Source organism: Monodelphis domestica, chromosome X (assembly GCF_027887165.1).
Source record: "Monodelphis domestica isolate mMonDom1 chromosome X, mMonDom1.pri, whole genome shotgun sequence".
NCBI lineage: Eukaryota > Metazoa > Chordata > Mammalia > Didelphimorphia > Didelphidae > Monodelphis > Monodelphis domestica.
Genome location: NC_077235.1, coordinates 60,225,435 through 60,246,839, shown reverse-complemented (window position 1 = coordinate 60,246,839; position 21,405 = coordinate 60,225,435). Strand labels below are relative to the sequence as shown.

The 21,405-nt window shown below is 38.7% G+C and overlaps 1 pseudogene; it reads right to left on the bottom strand.

Annotated features, from left to right (window-relative positions):
* LOC100029894 (RNA-binding protein FXR2-like) overlaps positions 1-19,144 on the bottom strand; it is a 78,048-nt pseudogene extending 58,904 nt beyond the window's left edge.
* Between the last annotated feature and the right edge of the window lie 2,261 nt (positions 19,145-21,405).

The following is a 21,405-nucleotide window of genomic DNA, read 5'->3' as shown; positions in this document are numbered from 1 at the left end:
AGCAGGAACAGTGGTCGACACTTTAGAAGGTAGATCAAAGACCCAGGGTTGTCCTAGAGAACAGTACTCTCCAATTGCAGCCCAAATAGGCTTGGTGGGAGACAGGGTGACTTCCTTTCAACTGGACATGTCACTTTGATGTGCAGTAGTGATGCAAGGGAAAGAGCATTGCTCTAGGAGTCAGAGGGAAGAGAGCTAGGTTCTAATTTATACTTTGCTGGTAACAGGGAAAATCTTGAACATCCTTGTCTGTCTGTTTCTTCCCCTCTAAAATGAGATAATTGGACTAGATGACTCTAAGGCCTATTCCAAATCTATGACTTTATAAGCTTCCCCTTTTTAAAAATAATATTAATTTTTCCCTCAATTACATGAAAAAAGTTTCCAACATTTAAAAAAAAATTGAGCTGTGAATTCTCCCTGCCACCCTCGCTGAGCAAGATGATATAGTTTTATATGTGCAATATTGTCAAACATTTTTCCAGATTCATCCTTTTGTGGAAGAAAATTCAAATACAAACCATTAAGAAGGAAAACGAAAGAAGTTCTTTTGGCTTGGATTTAGACTTCATCAGATCCTTCTCTGGAAGCAGATTTTTTTTTCATGAGTTCTTTAGTGTTGTTTTGGATCATTGTATTCCTGAGAATAACTAAGTTATTTGAAGTTGTTCATCATACAGTATTGCTGTCACTGTGTACAATATTTTATTTCCTGGTTCTACTTATTTAACTTTTCTTTAGTTTGTATCTTTCCAAGATTTTCTGAGCTCTTCTTTCTTGTCATTTCTTATAGCACAATAGTATTCCATTACAATCATATACTGACTTAGCCATTAACCAATTGATAGACATCCCCTCACTTCCTAATTCTTTGACCCTACAAAATATTTTTGGGCATTAAATTATTTTGTACTTATTATTATTAAATTTTTATTATTATTTTCACTTTATTATTATTAAATATTTCATTATTAAATATTTTCTCATATATAGACCCTTCCCCTTTTTGTTTTTTTTTATCTCTTTGGTATATAAATCTAGTAATGGTATATCTAGGTTAAAGGGTATGTATTATTTTATAAACCCTTTGGGCACAGGCTCAATTTGTTCTCCAGAATGGTTGAATCAGTTCATAATTCTCCCAAAAGTACATTCATGTCTTAGTTTTCCCACATCTTCCAAGCTTTGTCATTTTTATTTTCTGTCATAGTAGACAATCTGATGGGTGTAGGGTAACCTTAGAGCTGTTTTAATTTGCATTTCTCTAATAGTGATTTGGAGCAGTTCTTCACATTACTTTAAATAGCTTTCATTACTTTGTCTGTAAACTACTTGTTCATATCCTTTGACCATATGTCAATTGAGGAATAACTTGTATCCTTATACATTTGACTCATTTTCCTATATATTTTAGAAATGTAGTTTTTATTAGAGAGACCTGTAAATTTTTTTGCCATTATGATTACTATGTGTTTTTTCCATCCTGTTCCCCCATTTACCCTTTTCCTTTTTCATTCTATCCATTCTCAAAAGTGTTTAGCTTCTGATCACCACATCTCCTAACTTGCCTTTTTTCTATCACCCCCTTCCAGTTTTCTTAACCCTTTTTATGTCTACTTTCCTGTAAGGCAAGATACCCAATTGATTGTGTATGTTCTTCCCTCTTTGAGAATAAGTTTCAAGTGCTCCTTCCCACTTTCCCTATCTTCCCTTCCATTGTAAAAGGTCTTTCATGCCTCTTTTATGTGAGATAATTTACCCTAATCTATTTCTTTTTTCCTCTTCTCCCAGTGTATTCCTCTTGTTCAATCCTTCATTTTATTTTTTTAGATACCACTCCATCATATTCAACTCTCACCCTTGCTATCTATCCATGTGTACTACCTTCAATGCTGTAATAATTGTAAAGTTCTTAGGAGTTACAAGAATCATCTTTCTATGTAGGTTTGTAAACAATTTAATCTTATTGAATATCTTTTGATTTCATTTTCCTGCTAACCTTTTAAAAAATGCTTCTTTTGAGTCTTCTTTTGAGAGTCAAATTTTTCACTCTGTTCTGGTTGTCTAATCAGGAATGTTTGAAAGTTCTCTGTTTCACTGAATATCTATTTTCCCCTCATCATGCTCAGTTTTTCTGGGTTAGTGAGTCTTGGTTAAGTCCTGGATCCTTTGCCCTCTGTAATATCATATTCCAGGTCCTTAGCTCCTTTAATGTCGAAGCTGGTAAATCTTTTGGTATTCTGACTTTGGTTCCACAATATTTGAATTGTTTCCCTCTGTCTGCTTGCAATATTTGAATTTGGCTATAATATTCCTGGGGATGTTTTTCAGGAGGTGATCAGTGCATTCTTTAAATTTTTGTTTTACTCTCTGTTGCTAGAATATCAAGGCCTGTTGCTGTGGTGGGGCCTGCCTTGCTGTGTTGCTTTGTATTCTACTTCCTCCCTTTTCATGCTGGCCTTAAAAGTTGTTTTGGGATTAAATAATTATTTCATTCTATCTTTTTCTGTGTTATGCTGCTCCAGAATTTGATTCAAGACTTTTTATCATAGTTATTTGGAAGGTAATTTGGTAAAGATCAGGTGGGTCTGTGTACTTTCTCCACCATCTTGGCTCTGCTCAAATCTAAAGGTCTTCTCTTTAGGTCTCTGGGTGGCTCATTGTATAGAGTCCCAGGCCTGGAATCAGTATGACCTGAGTTCAAATACTGTCTCAGATGCTTTTTAGTTGTGTCATCCTAGGCAACTCATTTAACCTTTGTCTACTTCAGGTTTCTCAACAGTGGCATGGAAATAATAATATCTACCTCCTAGGAATTTTTGAACCTTTACTTTATGTTCTAATAACAACTCTAGGACAAAATAGATTGAGTGAGGCACATGAAGTTAAGTGACTTGCCCAGGATCACATAGCTGGTACATGTCTGAGGCCAGATTTGAACCCAGGTTCTCTTGACTCCAGGCCTGGCAGTCTATCCACTATACTACCTAGCTACCTCTTTCAGGTTGTTATAAATATCAAATGATATAATATTTGTAAAGTGTTTAGCATAGTGCCTGGCAAATAGTAAATGCTCTAAAAATGCTTATTCCCTTCCCTTAAAATAACAGAATTTCAGAGCTAGTAGGGAACATTGGAGATATATTGTGATACTTAGAAATAAACCTTAGGTGTCATCTGGTAGAACATCTGGTGCAACATATTGTCTAGTTCAGGAGTCCCTTGAGAAGTAGCTTGTATGTTACCATGGCCAGAGCACTGGCCTGGTTATCAGAAGGGCTGGCTTGGATTTCTGCTTTTGTTACTTTCTAGCTATGAGAACTTGGGGGGGGGAGCCAAGATGATGACTTAGGGGCACCTAAAGCCCGAACCTCTCCTACAATCCTTCCAAATCAACATTTATATCATGCTTCAAAGAAAATGGAAATCCAAACCTAACAAGAAGATGTCAGGAGACTCTCCTACTGAAAACAACTTGAAAGGTAGGCACAGTGTGGATATTTTCACAGGATAAAGGAGATACAGACTGGTTGAATACTCTCCTCTATTCAGTGCTAAGACCTATAATAAGACCAGGCTGACTCTGTGAGCCCTGGGCAGAGACTGTAGCTGTGAGGGTTGGCCTCTGATCTACCATATATGATCCAGGGCTCTGATAATATCTGGCAGGGAGGAATTTGGGGGGGTGGTCATCAGTTGGGACACTCTTCCCTTCCCAATGTGCTTAGATCTCTGAAAAGACTGAGTTGTCTGTATGAGCCCCAGACAGAGACTGCCGCAATCAGGGTTTGCCTGTGACCCACCACTTGTGGTTCAGGGCTCTGACAATGTCTGGCAGGGAGGAACATGGGCATGGGGGGGGGAGGGGCTCCTGGCTGGACACACTCAGCCTGTTGGCTACAATGAAAAGTTTGCCCCAGAGCAGGCTAGCTCAGCAGGTTAGCTCAACTGACTGAATCCAATATAAAAGCAGAGGATTGAGAAAAAAAAGATTCAGCCTCAGGACATAACAGCTCAAACACTCTGGTTCAGTAAATCATCAGAGGGGAAAGTTTATAGTCCATAGGGCAGAAAAAAGTAAATAAAATGAGTAAATACGAGAAAAAAAGCTACATTTGAAAGCTTCTATGGGAGTTAGGATCAAAGAACAGAACCAATGGATGAGAACAAGATCCAGGAAACATCAAGCAAAGCCTCAAAAAAACCCAGGGAATTGAATGCTGGTTATGGAGGAACTCAAAAAGGAATTAAAAAATCAGATAAGACAGGTTGAAGAAAAATGACAAAAATAAAACAGTAACCTAAAAAGCAAAATAGGTCATCTGGAAACAGAGGCCTAGTCACTGAAAGCTAGAATTGACGTGCTAGAAAATGAAGGGAAAGAAATTGGGAGAAGAATGACTTGAAAGGAAGAATGGACTAAAAGAAAAAGAAGAATCAAAAGGTTGTGAAAAAAATTCAGTCTAAAAATTAGAATTGGGCAATTAGAAGCTAATGACTTCATGAGACACAAAAATATATTAAAACAAAATCAAAAGAATGAAAAAATTGAAAATAATGGGACACCTCATTGAAAAAACAACTCACCTGGAAAATTGATCTAGGAGAGACAATTTAAGAATTTTGGATTACCCAAAATTACAGGAAATTATCCAAGAAAACTGCCCTAAAATTCTTGAACATGAGGGTAAAATAGAGATAGAAAGAATCCACAGATCACCTCTAGCATTAAATCCCCAATTGACAACTCCAAGGACTTTTATAAGCAAGCTAAAGAACTCCAAGGTCAAGGAGAAGATACTACAAACTGCTAGAAAGAAACAATTCAGATATCATGGAGCCACAATTAGGATTACACAGGATCTGGCAAGATCAACACTGAAGGACTGGAAAGCATGGAATATGATATTCCAGAAGACAAGGGAACTGGGTCTACAGCCAAGAATCAACTACCCAGCAAAACTGACAATATTCTTTTATTTCTTATTATTTTTAATTTAATTTTTTTGGTTATAATAATCACTTTATTTCCCTCCCTCCCCTCCACACACTCTTCCTGCAGCTGACACGCAATTTCATTGGATATTACTTGTGTCCTTGATCAGAACCTATTTCCATGCTGTTGTTTGCACTAGGATGTTCATTTAGAGTCTACATCCCCAATCATATTCCCTCAACCCCTGTAGTCAAGCAGTTGTTTTTCCTTGGTGTTTTTACTCCCACAGTTTGTCCTCTGCTTGTGGATAGTGTTTTTTCTCCTAGATTCCTGAAGAATGTTCAGGGACATTGCATTGACACTAATGGAGAAGTCCATTATGTTCGATTGTACCACAGTACATCAGTCTCTGTGTACAATGTTTTCATGGTTCTGCTCCTTTTGCTCTGAATCACTTCCTGGAGGTTGTTCCAGTCTCCATGGAATCCCCCCACTTTATTATTCCTTTGAGCACAATAGTATTCCATTACCAACATATACCACAATTTGTTCAGCCATTCCTCAATTGGAGGGCATCCCCTCATTTTCCATTTTTTTTTGCCACCACAAACAGCACAGCTATGAGTATTCTTATACAAGTCTTTTTTCTTATTATCTCTTTGGGGTACAAACCCAGCAGTGCTATGGCTGGATCAAAGGGCAGACAGTCTTTTAGCACCCTTTGGGCATAGTTCCAAATTGCCTTCCAGAATGGTTGGATCAATTCACAACTCCACCAGCAATGCATTAATGTCCCAATTTTGCCACATCCCCTCCAGCATTCATTACTTTCCTTTGCTGTCATGTTGACCAATCTGCTAGGTGTGAAGTGATACCTCAGAATTGTTTTGATTTGCATTTCTCTAATTATAAGAGATTTAAAACATTTTTTCATGGGATTATTAATAGTTTTGATTTCTTTGACTGAAAATTGCTTATTCATGTCCCTTGCCCATTTATCAATTGGGGAATCGCTTGATTTTTTGTACAAATGATTTAGTTCCCTATATATTTGAGTGATTAGACTTTTGTCAGGGGTTTTTGTTATGAAGATTGTTTCCCAATTTGTTGCTTTCCTTCTAATTTTGATTGCATTGGTTTTGTTTGTACAAACCCTTTTTAATTTAATGTAATCGAAATTATTTATTTTGCATTTTGTAATTTTTTTCTAACTCTTGCTTGGTCTTAAAATCTTTCCCAGAGATCAGAAAAGTATACTATTCTGTGTTCACATAATTTACTTATTGTTTCCTTCTTTATTTTCATGTCATTCACCCATTCTGAGTTTATCTTGGTGTAGGGTGGAAGTTGTTGATCCAAACCTTTCCAATTTTGCTGTCAGTTTTTGTCAAATAGTGGATTTTTGTTCCAAAAGCTTGGGTCCTTGTATTTACCATAGACTGTCTTGCTGAAGTCACTTACCCCAAGTCTATTCCACTGATCCTCCCTTCTGTCTCTTAGCCAGTACCATATAGTTTTGATGATTACTGCTTTATAGTATAGTTTACAATCTGGTACTGTGAGGCTACCTTCTTTTGCATTTTAATATTATTTCCCTTGATGTTCTTGATCTTTTGTTCTTCCAAATAAACTTTCTAATTCTATAAAAAAGTTCTTTGGCAATTTGATGGGTATGGCACCAAATTAGTAAATTAGTTTGATTCAGTTTGTTATTTTTATTATGTTAGCTTGTCCTACCCATGAGCAGTTAATGCTTTTCCAATTGCTCAGATCTAGTTTTAGTTGTGTGGAAAGTGTTTTATAGTTGTGTTCATATAGTTCCTGTGTTTGTCTTGGCAAATAGATTCCTAAATATTGCTAGGATGAGTTGGGAGTATATAGAAATAAAATGCTGATGATTTATGTGGGGTTTTTTTGTATCCTGCAATTTTGCTAAAGTTGTTGATTATTTCAATTAGCTTTTTAGTTTATTCTCTAGGATTCTTTAAATATACCATCATATCATCTGCAAAGATTCTTGGTCTCCTCATTACCTATTTTAATACCTTCAATTCCTTTTTCTTCTCTAATTGCTACTGCTAGTGTTTCTCATACAATGTTAAATAATAAAGGTGATAATGAGCATCCTTGTTAATCTTACTGAGAATGTTTCTAATTTATCCCCATTGCAGATGATGTTTGCTGATGGTTTTAAATATATACTATTTATTATTTTTAGGAAAGGTCCTTCTATTCCTATGCTTTCTAGTGTTTTCAATATGAATGAGTGTTATATTTTGTCAAAGGCTTTTTCTGTATCTATTGAGATAATCATGTGATTTTTGTTGGTTTTCTTGTAGATATGGTAAATTATGTGAATGGTTTTCCTAATATTGAACTACCCTTGCATTCCTGGTTTAAATCCTACCTGATCATAATGACTAACCCTTGTGATCACTCGCTGCAGTCTTTTTGCTAGTATTCTATTTAAGATTTTTGCATCTATGTTCATTAAGGATATTGATCTGTAGTTTTCTTTCTCTATTTTTGAGCTACCTGGCTTTGGAATCAGTACCATATTTGTGTCATAAAATGAATTTGGTAGAACTCCTTTGTTTATTATGTTAAATAGTTTAGATAGTATTGGGATTAGTTGTTCTTTAAATGTCTGATGTAATTCACTTTTGAATCCATCTAGTCCTGGGGATTTTTTCTTAGGGAGTTCTTTGATGGCTTTTTTGATTTCTTTTTCTGATATGTGATTGTTTAAGTATTCTATTTCCTCTGCCTTTAATCAAGGCAATTTTATATTTTTGTAAATATTCACCTATTTTGCCTAGATTGTCATATTTATTGCCACATAGTTGGGCAAAATAGCTCTTAATAATTATCTTAATTTCCTCTTCTTTAGAGGTGAGGTCACCCTTTTCACCTTTGATACTGTTAATTTGGTTTTCTTCTTTCTTTTTTATTAGATTAACCAGTACTTTGTCTATTTTATTTGTTTTTTTCAAAGTACCACCTCCTAGTCTTATTTGTTCAATAGCTGTTATATTTTCAATTTTATTAATTTCTCCTTTAATTTTTAGGATCTCTAATTTAGTTTTCATCTGGGGATTTTTAATTTGTTCATGTTCTAGTTTTTAAAATTTGAATGCCTAATTCCTTGACCTCTCTAATTTGTTAATATATGAACTCAAGAATATAATTTCCCCCTAAGTACTGCTTTGGCTACATCGCATAGAATTTGAAAGGATATCTCATCTTTTTCATTTTCTCCAATGAAATTATTAAGTTTTTCTATGATTTGTTCTTTAACTTATTTTGGAAAACTGTATTATTTAATTTACAATTAATTTTTGATTTGCCTCTCCATGTACCCATACTAATTATTCTTTTTATTGCATTGCAATCTGAAAAGGTTGCATTTATTATTTCTGCTCTTTTGTACTTGTTTGCAATATTTTTTATGCCCCGGTAAATGGTCTATCTTTGTTAATGTACCATGTGCTACTGAAAAGAAGATGTACTTCTTTTTGTCCCTATTTATTTTTCTCCACATATCTACTAATTCTAATTTTTCTAAAATTTCATTCACTTCTCTTACCTCTTTCTCATTTATTTTTTGGTTCAGTTTATCTAGTTCTGATAGAGGAAGTTTCAGGTCTCCCACTAGTATAGTTTTTCTATGTATTTCATCCTTTAGCTCCACTAGTTTGTCCTTTAGGAATTTGGATGCTATGCCATGTTGAGTACTGATATTTCCTCATTGTCTATACTGCCTTTTATCAGGATGTAATTACCTTCCCTATCTCTTTTAACTAGATCTAGTTTTTACTTTGGTTTCACCAGATCTTATGATTGTGACTCCCGCCTTCTTTTTCTTAATTGATGCCCAATAAATTTTGCTCCATCTGCTTATTTTTATCCTACGTGTGTCTACCTTCCTCATGTATGTTTCTTGTAGACAACATATGGTAGGATTTTGGTTTCTAATCCATTCTGCTAATTGCTTCCACTTTATGGATGAATTCATCCCATTCACATTATGATTACTACCTGTGTATTCTCCAACATTTTTTTGATTTTTCTCCTTGTCCTGCCCTTTCCTCTTTCATTATTTCCTTCAACACCAGTGTTTTCTTTTTAATCAGTTTTGCTAATCCCCACCCTTATTTTACTTTCCTTTTTCCAGCCCTCCCTTCTTATTCCTCTCTTATTTTTCTTTTGGGGTCCTTTTAAGCTACCCCACAAACTCTCCCCATCCTGGTATTGCTTCCCTCCCCACCTTCCCTTTTCTCCCCCTCCCTTTTTATCCCCTTTTTATTTTTAGGGTCTTTCCCCTCTCTTTCCCTCCCCTTTTTTAACTCCCTGCCCTAGTCCCCCCTTTAGTTTTCCCCTCTCATCTTCTTTATATGGTAATATAGAATCCAATACCCCAATGGATCTAGATGCTGTTCGCTCTCAGAATTGATTCCACTGAGAGTAAGGTTTAAGTATTACCTTTTAGCATTCTCTTCCTCTCCTTCTTATAGTTTTACTCTTCCCCTCCCACTCCTATGTGCCTTTTGTGTAATATATATTATCCTAATTTTCTTATTCCTTCAAATTTCACTTGGTGCCATCTTCCCCCCACCCCTTTCTTTCTTTTTTTTATATATGATTTTAAACCACTTAGTAACCCAATCTCTACCTATGGATAATTCTTCTAACTACTATAATAGTGAATACAATTTTTGACATTTTCAAATAACATTTTTCAATATAGGAATATAAATAATTTGGCTTTATTGAGGCTCTTAAAGAAAGAAAAAGACCCTCTCTTTCTTATTTACCTTTTCATGATTCTCTTGGGTTTTGTATTTTGATGTCAAATTTTCTGTTTAGTTCTGGTCTTTTCTTTACAGATATTTGGAAGTCTTCTATTTTGCTGAATGCCCATTCTTTCTCCTGGAAGTATATAGTCAATTTTTATGGGTAGGTAATTCTTGGTTGTAGATCCAATTCTCTTGCCTTTCTGAATATCGTATTCCAAGCCTTGTGGTCTTTTAGTGTGGAGGCTGCCAGATCCCTCGTAATCCTGATTGGTGCTCCTTGATATCTGAATTGTCTTTTTCTGGCTTCTTGTAATATTTTCTCCTTAGCTTGGAAGCTCTTGAATTTGGCAATTACATTCCTGGGGGTTGTCTTTTGAGGATTTAGCATAGTGGGTGATCTTTGGACTCTTTCAATGTCTATTTTGCCCTCTTTTTACAGAACCTCAGGGCAGTTTTATTGGATAATTTCTTTTAGTGTGGTGTCAAGGTTTCTATTTCCAGGATTTCAGGAAAACCTTTGATTTTCAAATTGTCTCAGAGATCTATTTTCAAGGTCAACCACCCTCTCAATGAGATATTTTGTGTTGTCTTCTAATCTGTCATTCTTTTGACTTTGCTTTATTAATTCTTGCTGTCTTGTGAGATAATTGGCTTCTACTTATCCAATTCTAGTTTTTAATGACTTTCAGCTAAGATCTTTTGATTTTCCTTTTCAGTTTGATCTATCCTGCTTTTCATGGCTTCTAGAAGGTCATTTCTGGTCTTCAATTTGCTTAGTATTTCATTTGATTTCTGGGCTTCAATTTCCAAGTGGGAGATCCTGTCTTTTAAACTATTATTTTCTTTTGGAACTATTTCCCACTTTTCTTGACACATCTCTTCCATTTATCTGACAATCTCGGTTTAAAATCTTCAAGAACTTGTGACCAATTTCCATTTTTTGAAGGTTTGGGTGTGTTTAATTGTTGGTCATCTTCTGCTGTCTCTTCTTTAGTCTGGGTTTTTTTTCTGCATAAAAATTATCAAGGATCAAAATTTTCTTCCTGTTTTTTTTTGTGTGTGTGAGTTTGTGGATTTTAGTTCCTGGGAGTTGGTGGCCATTGCCTTGTTCCTTCTTGGTCAGATGTCTATGTGAGGATTATGGGTGATCTTTGTATTGGGCTCTGGAGAGGTTTTTGCCCTGATGATATTTTTCCAGTCCTCAGCAGTGTCTAGCTGCTCTTAGTGGCAGGTCCAGCCTCTAAGAACTTATAGATTGCCTGGGAAGAGATCTGAGTGTAGAGTGTAGGGAAGAGTGAGCACTGGAGAGGTTTTAGCCTGAGGGCTTTTTTCAGTTCTCTGTGGCATTTTTCTGTGATCTGCCCCCTTTCCCCAAGCTCCACAGCCTATCTCAATGTTTCCTCAGCCTCCCAGTGTTCTGAGTCTAGTTTCTCTTATTGGTAAATCTGTGTTGACCTCAGCCACCCTCCCTTCCAGTACTTAGAAGTTTGTCACATGCTCACTTGGACTCTGTAAAGGTAGGTAAAGTGGGGGGAAAGATGATGAGCTTGCCCCTTGGTGGGGGAAATTTCACCCCCTTTTAGTGTAGAAATGTCCTAACTTTGCCTGCCTTCTGTGCTGTGCCCTACTGTGGAACTCCTTCGCTCATTTGATTTTGGTTTTGTCATTTTGATGCACTCTGTCTTGATTGGTGGAGAGGAGAAGAAGAGCTCTGCTTCTACTCTGGAGCCATCTTGACCTGGAAGTATGGGGTATGGTTTTTAACTCTGTGAAGACTTATGTGAATTGATGCAGAATAGTGAGCAGAACCAGAACAATTTATACATTAAGAGCAATAATGTAAAGATTATCAGCTTCGAAAGACAGTAACTATGATCAACACAGTTACCAACCAGAATTCCAAAGAATCATAGTTAAAGGTGCTATTCATTTCCAGATGGATAATAGATTTAGAGTTCAGATTGAAACCTGTCTCCTTCCTTCCTGCCTTCCTGCCTTCCCTATTTCACATGACTATATTTGTATTGGATTCCATTTTTCTTGCCTTGTCAATGGGAAGGTGAGGAGTAATGAGGGAAATTTGAAACTGGAAAATAAAATGAAATAGAACTTTAAAAAATCTTACCTTCTATTTTAGGTAAATGCTTTTTTTACTTTGAACTAATAATTCTCTGATTGGTCTGATGAAAGAATTCTTAGTGGGAACTCATGAGCTGTGGTTGTGAGTGTTAACCAAAAGCTTGACTTGAACCTGGAATTTCCCTGATGGCCCAAGATTGAGTGGGTCCTGGCTATCTTATTATTTCCTGATGGATTGTTTTAAACAAATAGATTAGTTTTGTCAAACAACCAATCATTTCAGCCAAATCTAGTTGAACAGCTAGTTTTGCCCAAATTTTGACTGAACCAGTTGGCTGGTTTGACAATATGTAGTTAATTCTTATTTTCAGATTGAGGGGATGATCACTAAGCCCTGCTTTGGTTGTTGGGCATTGCCAGTAGCACAATTGTACTATTGCTTTTCCCCATCTAGATTCCCTGATTAGGAACCTGAGGATTTAAAGCCTCTACAAATCTCTTGAAATCTATCATGATAATAATAATAACTATCAAAGCCCTCATTTATCTTTCTTTTTTTTTTAAACCCCTACCTTTTCTCTTAGAGTCAACATTGATTCTAAGGCAGAAGAGTGGTAAGGGCTAAGCAATGAGGGTGAAGTGACTTGCCCAGGGTCACATAGCTAGGAAGTATCTGAGGCCAGATTTGAACCCAGGACTGGATGGGGTCTCTAGGCCTGGCTCTCAATCCATTGAGCTATCCAGTTGCCCCCCAAAACCCTCATTTCTTTAGTGCTTTTAAAGTCTACAAAATGCATTGCTCACTGAAATCCTATGAGGCAGTTTAAATATTATTATCCCTATTTTACAGATCAGGAAACTTGAGGAACAGAGCTGAGATGACTCGAGTTCCCACAGTAGCTGTGGCAGTCAGATTTCTAACCTGGGCATCTCCTGAAGGTAAGGCCAATATGCTTTCACCTTCCTGCCCCTCCATCTCAGTCTCATATGAATGGTTTGCCTTTTGGATGAGTGACTTCATTTTCTTTGAGTTTGTTATTTGGAATAGAACTTTAAAAAATCTTACCTTCTATTTTAGGTAAATGCTTTTTTTACTTTGAACTAATAATTCTCTGATTGGTCTGATGAAAGAATTCTTAGTGGGAACTCATGAGCTGTGGTTGTGAGTGTTAACCAAAAGCTTGACTTGAACTTGGAATTTCCCTGATGTTATAATTATTATATGTCATATTTTATATTTATATGTTATAATTATTATATTAATAATTGTTATTATATGTCAAAGGCTTTACTCACTGTTTGGTTTTTGGGCCATGGCATTCTGAGCCCAACATAACAAGCTTCAGATTTGTGTATATAGCAGACCATGCCAAAACTGGGCTCAAGCTAGACAGTCAGCTAGATTTACTGTATGCGTGTGTGTGTAAGAGAGACCAAGAGTGAAGACTTTATTGAGTTGTAAATGATCTTTGCTGCCTACCCCAGGTAATAAGAATACTGAATTGAATTTTGGGTCAGTAGCAGACCTGAGTTGGAATTCCAACTATGCTACTCAGTACCTAAGTGACCTTAGGCAAGTGCCTTAAAGTCTCTGGGCCTCAGCATCCTCCTTTGTCTAAAGAGGTAGTTGGACCAGATGGGCTTTCGGGTCCCTTCAAGTCCCAAATCTGTGCTTCTGTGATCAGATGTCTTGATTGTGAGACTTAGGTTACATGTGTATGACAGGGTCTAGTAGCATCCAGAGAGCACAAATGATATACAGGCAAAGGAAGAAGCATTTAGATGGCAAGATGGATTTGCATTGATAAACCAGCATGTGCATGGCTTTGCCTAGGTGAATGAACAGATGTGACATATTGAAGCATTTTCTGCATGATTCCTTGCAAATAATAGCTAACTCTTAAATGGTCAGCTAAGCTTTCTCAAGTCCAACAACCATCTCTCTGCTCCTTCTCCTTCAAGAACGGTCACAGCTGCTGGCCCAGCTGGTCATATGAAAATTGTAGTAGACTGAATGCAGAAGATGACTTCCTATTTGGAGATAAAATTCTGGGCCTAGTCTGTTCCAGGTCAGCAAGATCAGCTCCTTCTTTCTTCTTGTCATCCTTTGAATCTGGAGTCAAGAGGATCTGAGTTTGAATCCTTTACACTGAGTAACTGTGTAATCTTAACCAAAAGTCTTGCCTTCCCTGGACCTCAGTTTCTTCCTCTGTAAAATGAGGGGTCAGACTCTATGGCCTCACAGATCTAGATCTATGAGAGATAGAAAGACAGTTGGAGGGAAGAAAAGAGGGAGAAAGAAGGGAAGGGGAGGAAGGAGATGAGAGATGAGAAGGAGAAAGGGATTGAGGAGAGAGAGAGATGAGGGAGGAGGAAAAAGAATTTGAACTCAGTTGCTTTCATTGGCATTTTAATGTCAGAGTTTTATTCAGTTGTTAGAACTACAAGGGCCTCAGAGACATAATTTTTGCACACTAGGATCATGAATTTAGAATTGGAGGGGATATCAGAAGTCAATGAATTCACCCCACTCCCATTTTATAGATCAGGAAACTGAGTCGTGGAAAGAGGCTAAAATGTGTTCTAGCTCACCCAGACAAGAAACAACCAGGACAAAATATGGGCCCAGGTTCCAAACCTGCAAATACAGAATTCTTTCTACTTTACTGACTTGCCTCAGTGTTAGTAAGGCCAACAAGCACTTGAGAAAGGAGACTCCACTGACTTGTTTTAATTAGCCCCACCCCAACTGCTGTTTCACCCCGACTCCCTGCCTAGTGGGAGCTGGAATGTCTGTAAGGCAAGTCTCAGGAATCCAGGGTGACTCAAAGAACAGGCTGTCAGTGTTTGTTTTTTTTCCTCTCATTATCTGCCAGCATCTTTTCAAACAATATATAGCCTTGGTAACTCACAAAATTTCTTTTTCCCTTTTGTGAAAATTTTAGTACAAAGGCCATTTTGCATTTATACAATGAGACAAGTGCAACAAACTGTGACTAATTCTTTCATTGATAATTCATGTGCTTGTACTATATTAAGGAAAGAATTATTAGAGGCACCAGAAATAGAACCTACGAAGTGCTGTTATTTTCTCCCCTTAATTTCAGTTAAGGAACTCCAAGGCTAAAAGGGACTTATTATACTGGCCATCCATCTAGGCTTCTGCTCACATTTTATTCATGAAGCCTCGACATGGCTATTTGGAGCTTTGCACGAAATATAGATAATACCAGCTGGCTAGTTGCGCCATGTGGTGGAGATCGGCCACTTTCCACCTGGTAAGTGTACTACCAAACTTGGGTGGCTGGTGTAGAAGTGGCGATCTCTCTCCATAACAATTTTGTCAATTAAAACACCCACAGAAGAAAAGAGGACTTAGTGGTGTGGGGAGGGATGAGTTTGGATAGAGACCCACAGAGAGAGAAGGCGGGAAAAGGAGGGTGATGGCCATCAATCTGAAGGAATAATGAGATTCCTGCTTCTGGATTAACTCCTAATTGCCTATGTCTGTGCTAGGGGAGAGGAAGAATACACTTATTACTAATTAAAGGCAGCTGTAAAGCTAGCCAAGTTAGAGGGCCCAAAGTATGGTAGATATGGCAAAGGGCACTGTTCTCCAACACTTAGCCCCAAGAACTAGCTAAACTACCAAAAGAAGACAAAGAATTAAGAGGTCGGACTTCAAGCAAATATGGAAGGTAAGGGAAATATTAGGGTTTAGGTTAGCCCACAGGGCTATGGGCTGTCTCTGTGGCTCTGCTAATGTCAAGAAACAGCCCTGTAGGCACAAAATTTAGGTTCATCTCCAGACTAGAGGATAAAGGGAAAGCACTGGGGCAAATGCAGCTAGTTGGCTGTACTCTTCAGGTTACCAGGGAGAATTAAGTATTCCATGAAAGCCTGGAAAGAGTGCTTCCTGGATGAGGAGGAGGAAGAGAGGAGAGAGAGACAGAGAGACTGATTCTTGCTTGTAGCTGCAGGTTTGAGGGTAGAAGAATGAGACACAGAAAGAAGGGCACTTGGAGCTAAGTTTGGGGACCACTAACTACTTCTGGGGGCTTCACTGAGTGGGGAATATCACCGGAACAAAGCACCAAAGCTCAGCGTTGCAAGAGACCTCCCCTGCAGCAAGTGGGCACTTGGCATTACTTGACGATGTCCAGTAAGGGGCTGGAGTTCTCTCCTCCACCTTCCCCTCCTTCTTCTTCTTCCCTTTCAAAGCTGTATCCTTTTCCTGACAACACAATGCACAAGTACCTGAAGGGGGATGTATGCCTGGCTAAATGGTGTTTGTGGGAAAAGATCTGGGGAAGAGGCAGCCCACAAAGCTAATGATAGCTCTAGTTGCCTTAAGAGATGCACGCGTGGGAATGTGGGAAGTGGCTGATCTCACTCTATTTGCTTCTGGTCAGATAGTCTCTGGAATGTTGGGTTCAGTTCTGGAAGTCCCAGTTTGAAGGAAGGCATTGACCAACTGGATGGAAGGGTGCAGCCAGAGTGATTAAGAGATGGGAAGGGCATCACACAAATTCTACATTAAAGAGCCTGGGGATGTTTATCAGAGAAAATGCAAAACTTGGGATCATCTTGTACAGCTTTCTTCAGGTATTCAGAAGATAGATTGCCATGGGGACTTGCTCTCTTTGGCACTAGAGAACTAAATTAGGAACAATAGGGTGGGAGGGGAAGAGAATGAAGGAGAGGTTCACTGTAAATGAAAGTCACCTTGAGGTGGAGTGGGTTTTCTTGGGCAGTCGTGCCATCTTCCTCCACTCCCAGGGTTTTAGCAGCGACTGGATGCCCACTTGTTGGGAACCTGTGGTATTTGTAACCAGGTACTGGCAGAGCTAGCTGGCCTCTGAGATCCTGGGAATTGAAAAGGGCCTATAATAGGCCAGCATTTCTGAGCAGAGCTGCACCTCCCCTGATGCCCACCTCACCATCCCCCACCCCCTCTTTTTCTTCCCTGAGGTTCCATTGAACACTATCGAGACAATAGCTATGGATCAGATATTTAAAACCAAGACTTTCCATGTCATTACTAACTGTAATGAGCTTCACGGTGGTCTCCAGAGCGGGACCCCCAAAGGATCCTTTCTGGCAGGTAGCTGGAAACCTCATTTGGTTTTGATTTTTGAAAGGACAAGTAGGCCAGGTCGGAAGAATCTCAGACATCCTTATTGAATGGAAAGAGAATGACACTCACTGCATCCTTTTATCGCCTCATGTAAATGCCCTCATTGACAGAACATTTTGAATTGTCTTCTGGTGCAGGCAAGTGTTGCTGGTCAATATTGACTGAGATAATAGATTCTAAGCAATCGCTCTGCTCTACAAAGTATAATTGGGCGCTGTAATTCTCTTGCCTATTTCAAAGAAATGACAACCGATGCCATTAGGCCTTTGTTTAAAGTTTAGTAAAGTGGGATGAAAGTCACAAATATCGAAACTCCTTACTGCTTCAGTGAGTACATCAAGACCAAAGACTCACCCCCCCACCTCCCCCCAGCTACAGTTCAAATTACTCCCTAAATTTTCTTGTATTTAGCAGATTCAAGCTAGCTCCGTTATTGGAATTTGTGATTTTGAAACCCCAATGATCTACCACACATACAGAAGTAAGGAAACTGCACCAAGGTCTTTATGTCTCATATTTGTTAGAGAGAAGGACAAGTCTCCTTTCCTTCTTTGCAGGGGGACGGGGGAGAGGATGGCATGGCATGGCATTAGAGGTGAGGAATATTGCATATGAGTCCCTAGGGCTGCATTGGCATCTAGGTACCACAGTGGACGGAGCCCTGGGATTAAAGCTGTTACTCAAGAAGACCTATGTACACGAGACTAGAAATTAGAAAGACTTGTGTTCAAATTTGGCCTCAGACACTTGCTATGTGACTCTGCAAGTTACTTAACTGTAAACTAGGGACAATAATAATATATAATGTTGGACACGCAGTGAGTGCTCTCCTTGTATCCATCTAGGTGTGTTGTTGATATCGGTAGATAAGCGATTGGTCAATTTTGCTCAACTGCTTTTTTCCCCTCCCTCTCTGTCGTAAGAGATGACTGGAGATGGGGCATGGCGGCATTTATTTATAAAAAAGAGCATCTAAAACATGACATAGTAATAAAAAAATTAAAAAGAGGCAGGGATGTTACTTGTATGGTACCAATAAACTTTCTTTCTTTTGGTTTAGTGAATCTGTAGAGAGCTTCTTGGATTTGCTGTCGGGAGATACCTGGGTTCAGATTCTAGTCTCTTATACTAAATGGCTCTGTGACCCTGTTCAGGTCATTGCATAGCCCCTCACAAACAGTATTCAAGGCTTCATTAATCCATAGTGAGAAATGACCTCAGATACCTCTCATTTCACAGAAGAAAAACCGAGGCCAAAGGAAGGGAAATGATTTGCCAAAAGTCACACATAAGGATCCTAAATCTAGAGTTGTAAGGGTTTTCCAAGGCTATTAACGCTCTCATTTTATGGAAGGGGAAACTGAGGCCCAGGGAGACATAGCTGGCCTGAGCCCAAGGTAGCATAGCTCATGTAAATTTGAGGTAAGATTCAATCCCAGATCATCGTCTCAATCTGGTACAGTAGATATAGTGCCAGGCCTGGAGTCAGGAAAATGAGTCTTTTGAGTTCAAATCCAGTCTCAGTGTACGACCATGGCAAGTCACTTCACCCCTTTTGCCTCAATATCATCCCAGCTTTAAATGAGCGAGCAAAGGAAATGGCACATCACTCTAGTGCCTTTGCCAAGAAAATCCTGAATTGGAATCAAGAAGCGTCAGCCACAATTGCAACTTACTAAACAACAAACTCTGACTCTAGAACCAGAGCTCTTTGCTGTCCTGCCCAAATGTGCCAGTTCCCAAGAAGCGCTTTGTAAACACTAACACTGTTCTCCTCAGGACAGCTTTTATTATTTCAAGAGGAAGCCTTGGCTTTACCCAGTTCAGTACCTGCTGTAGAATTTTCCCAAGCTTGCCAAGGGGAGGGGTCCCATATATATATTCAGAGCTTCCCTAGAGAGCCAAGAAGCCAAGATGGACTGGGCCTGGAGCTCCTTCCTACCCTCAGAACCCAGAGCCAGAAGAATGCAGGATTCCATTTTGGGAGAACAAAAACACAAATGCCATCAACAGTATCAGCTGACCTGCTGGTTGTACATAGTCCAAGAAGAGACATGGCATGAAGCTCTTTAAGCCATATTTAAACAACAGTGCCGAGAGGCTGCTTGATTCTGCTGGAACAATGGCAGTGGATTCTTCTTCATTTTTCCTTCCTATCACATTGGATGTATCATTTTCTCCCGGGCCAACTAACATTTGCGGAAGGGAACGATCGCTTGGAAATCTCGAATCATTTGTTCACAGTTCCCTTCGCAAAGCTAATTGTTCCATTACAGTGTCAGGCCATAGTACATAAAAGATGCTCCGTTTTCACATATGGGCAATTGGCAAAGGGAACTGGGGCTTAGCAAGCCTTTCATGTTGCAACTTCTGATTTAGACAGTGTCCTTAATTGAGGTGTTGGCTTTGGAAAGGGAATACCTGAGGGTCATTATGTCAGAGCCCCTAGTAAGGGAGGGTGCCCTGTTTGGGGCTGTTGAATACACCAAGCAGCTGGGCAGTGTCCTGGCTCCGAATCTTTGAGCTCATTATTCCCTGACCAAAAGGAACTGAAGGCAATCATAGCCCTTGGGCTCATGATCCTCTGGCTTTGGAGGACCAGCGATAGCCCCTCTTTCTTTCCACTTAAATTGTCTCCTGTCAAACAATGCCCACACTCTTCACCTTGAGGGAACTGACATCTTAGTAAACCTAGTCAAGACGTGGCCCTAGCAAGAAACATAGTCTTCCCAAATAGATCCCAAACATTTCTATACAAAGGAAATGGAATGCGTTTTTTGAGCATTTGTCAACAAACAATTTCTCATTTCTTTCTCTTTGGTGAGAAAAATTGTTCTGCTCTCCCCATGTGGCAATTGAGGGATATTCAAAAGTTGGGAAGGCAGTGATTTGGAAGGAGAACAAGGGAGACTATAGGAACAGTAATTATGATGAAAAAATAAAAGAAATCAAAGTAAAATGGATAAAACTAGGTTGGTTTCTGAGGGGAAAGACAAAACCAAACCACAACTATGTTGTGAGTATTCTATTTGCTGAAATAGACACAGAGGACACGAGTGCAAATTCTTCCTCAAAACTTATTGTCTCAGTTGCTTCTTTTGTAAAGCAAAGGGTTTAGACTTGATGGTTTCCAAAGTCCCTTCTTTCATCTAGAGAGCTAGGACCCTACAATCCATTGGTGTATACTAGGCATCGATGAGAATGACTTTTGGTCAAGTTGGATTAGATGGAACCTCCTATATTCTTTCTGACCCTGATATTATATAACAGTTCACATTTAAACAGTGCTTCATGGTTTGCAGAGATCTATACTAATATTGTTTAATCTGATTCTCACAACAGTCCTGTGTAGCAGGTACTATCATTATCCCCAATTTACAGATGAGAAAATTGAGACCAAGAGAGTTAAGTGGTGACATAGCCAGGGATACACAGGAAGTAATTGTCTGAGGCAGGATTTGAACCCAGCTCTTTCTCTACCTACCACTTCACTCGTGACCTGTGATTGTTTATATTGATGGGGTAAGATAGGTGGCTCAATGGATAGAGCACAAGACCTTGAATTGGGAGGACCTGGTTCATATCTGGCTTCAGACACTTCCTAGCTAGATGACCCTGGGCAAGTCACTTAACCCCCATTGCCTAGCCCTTTTCCTTCTGTCACAAGGTAGTTACTAAACAAAAAGTAAAAGTTTCAAAAAGATTATATTGATAGCCTTCCATGTGAGCTCTTCTTCTAAGAATTGAGGTAGGAGAGGGAATATCATGGGAGAGAATGAACATTAAATCAGGCTGGACATGTAGATTGAAGCCAGATTATAAAGGACTTTGGACGTCTCCTAGAGAACTTGATATTTTATCCTATAAGAAATTGAGAATCAGATTTTCTTGAACAGGAAAGTAACAATCAGCTCTATACTTTAAGAATACCTATTTTGCAGTTGTGTGGAGGATGGAATGGAGTGGGGAAAGACAAGAGGCAAAGGAACTGATTAGGAGGCTCACATAGTAGCTCACGTTTGAGGTGATGAGAGTCTGCTTCAGGGTTTGGCCACATGAAAAGAGAGAGAAGCCAATAGATATGGGAGATACCTGTCAACTCAGCACAGACTATTCTCAGGGTCAATCACTTTGACATGTATAGATCTCATGTACTAGTCAACACTGTTGACCTTTGGGCTGGCTTCACCGGTTTACCTCCAGGTCTGTAATTCAGAGGAATCCCATATCTGCCATTCTTGTGTTCAGAGTATTATTGTGAAGATCTTTTCCAAGATGCTCTCCAAATCCATTTCTTCTTTGAAAGCTTGGATTTCCACTCTGCTATCAATTTTAATTTTTATTCTTCTCATGTCAATTTTATTATTTCTCTTTTGAGTCATTCTGGAGTTTCTTAGTGTTTAAAAATCTGTTTCATTGCTGCTTTTCTTTTTTATCTCATAACCCTTTCTTGATCC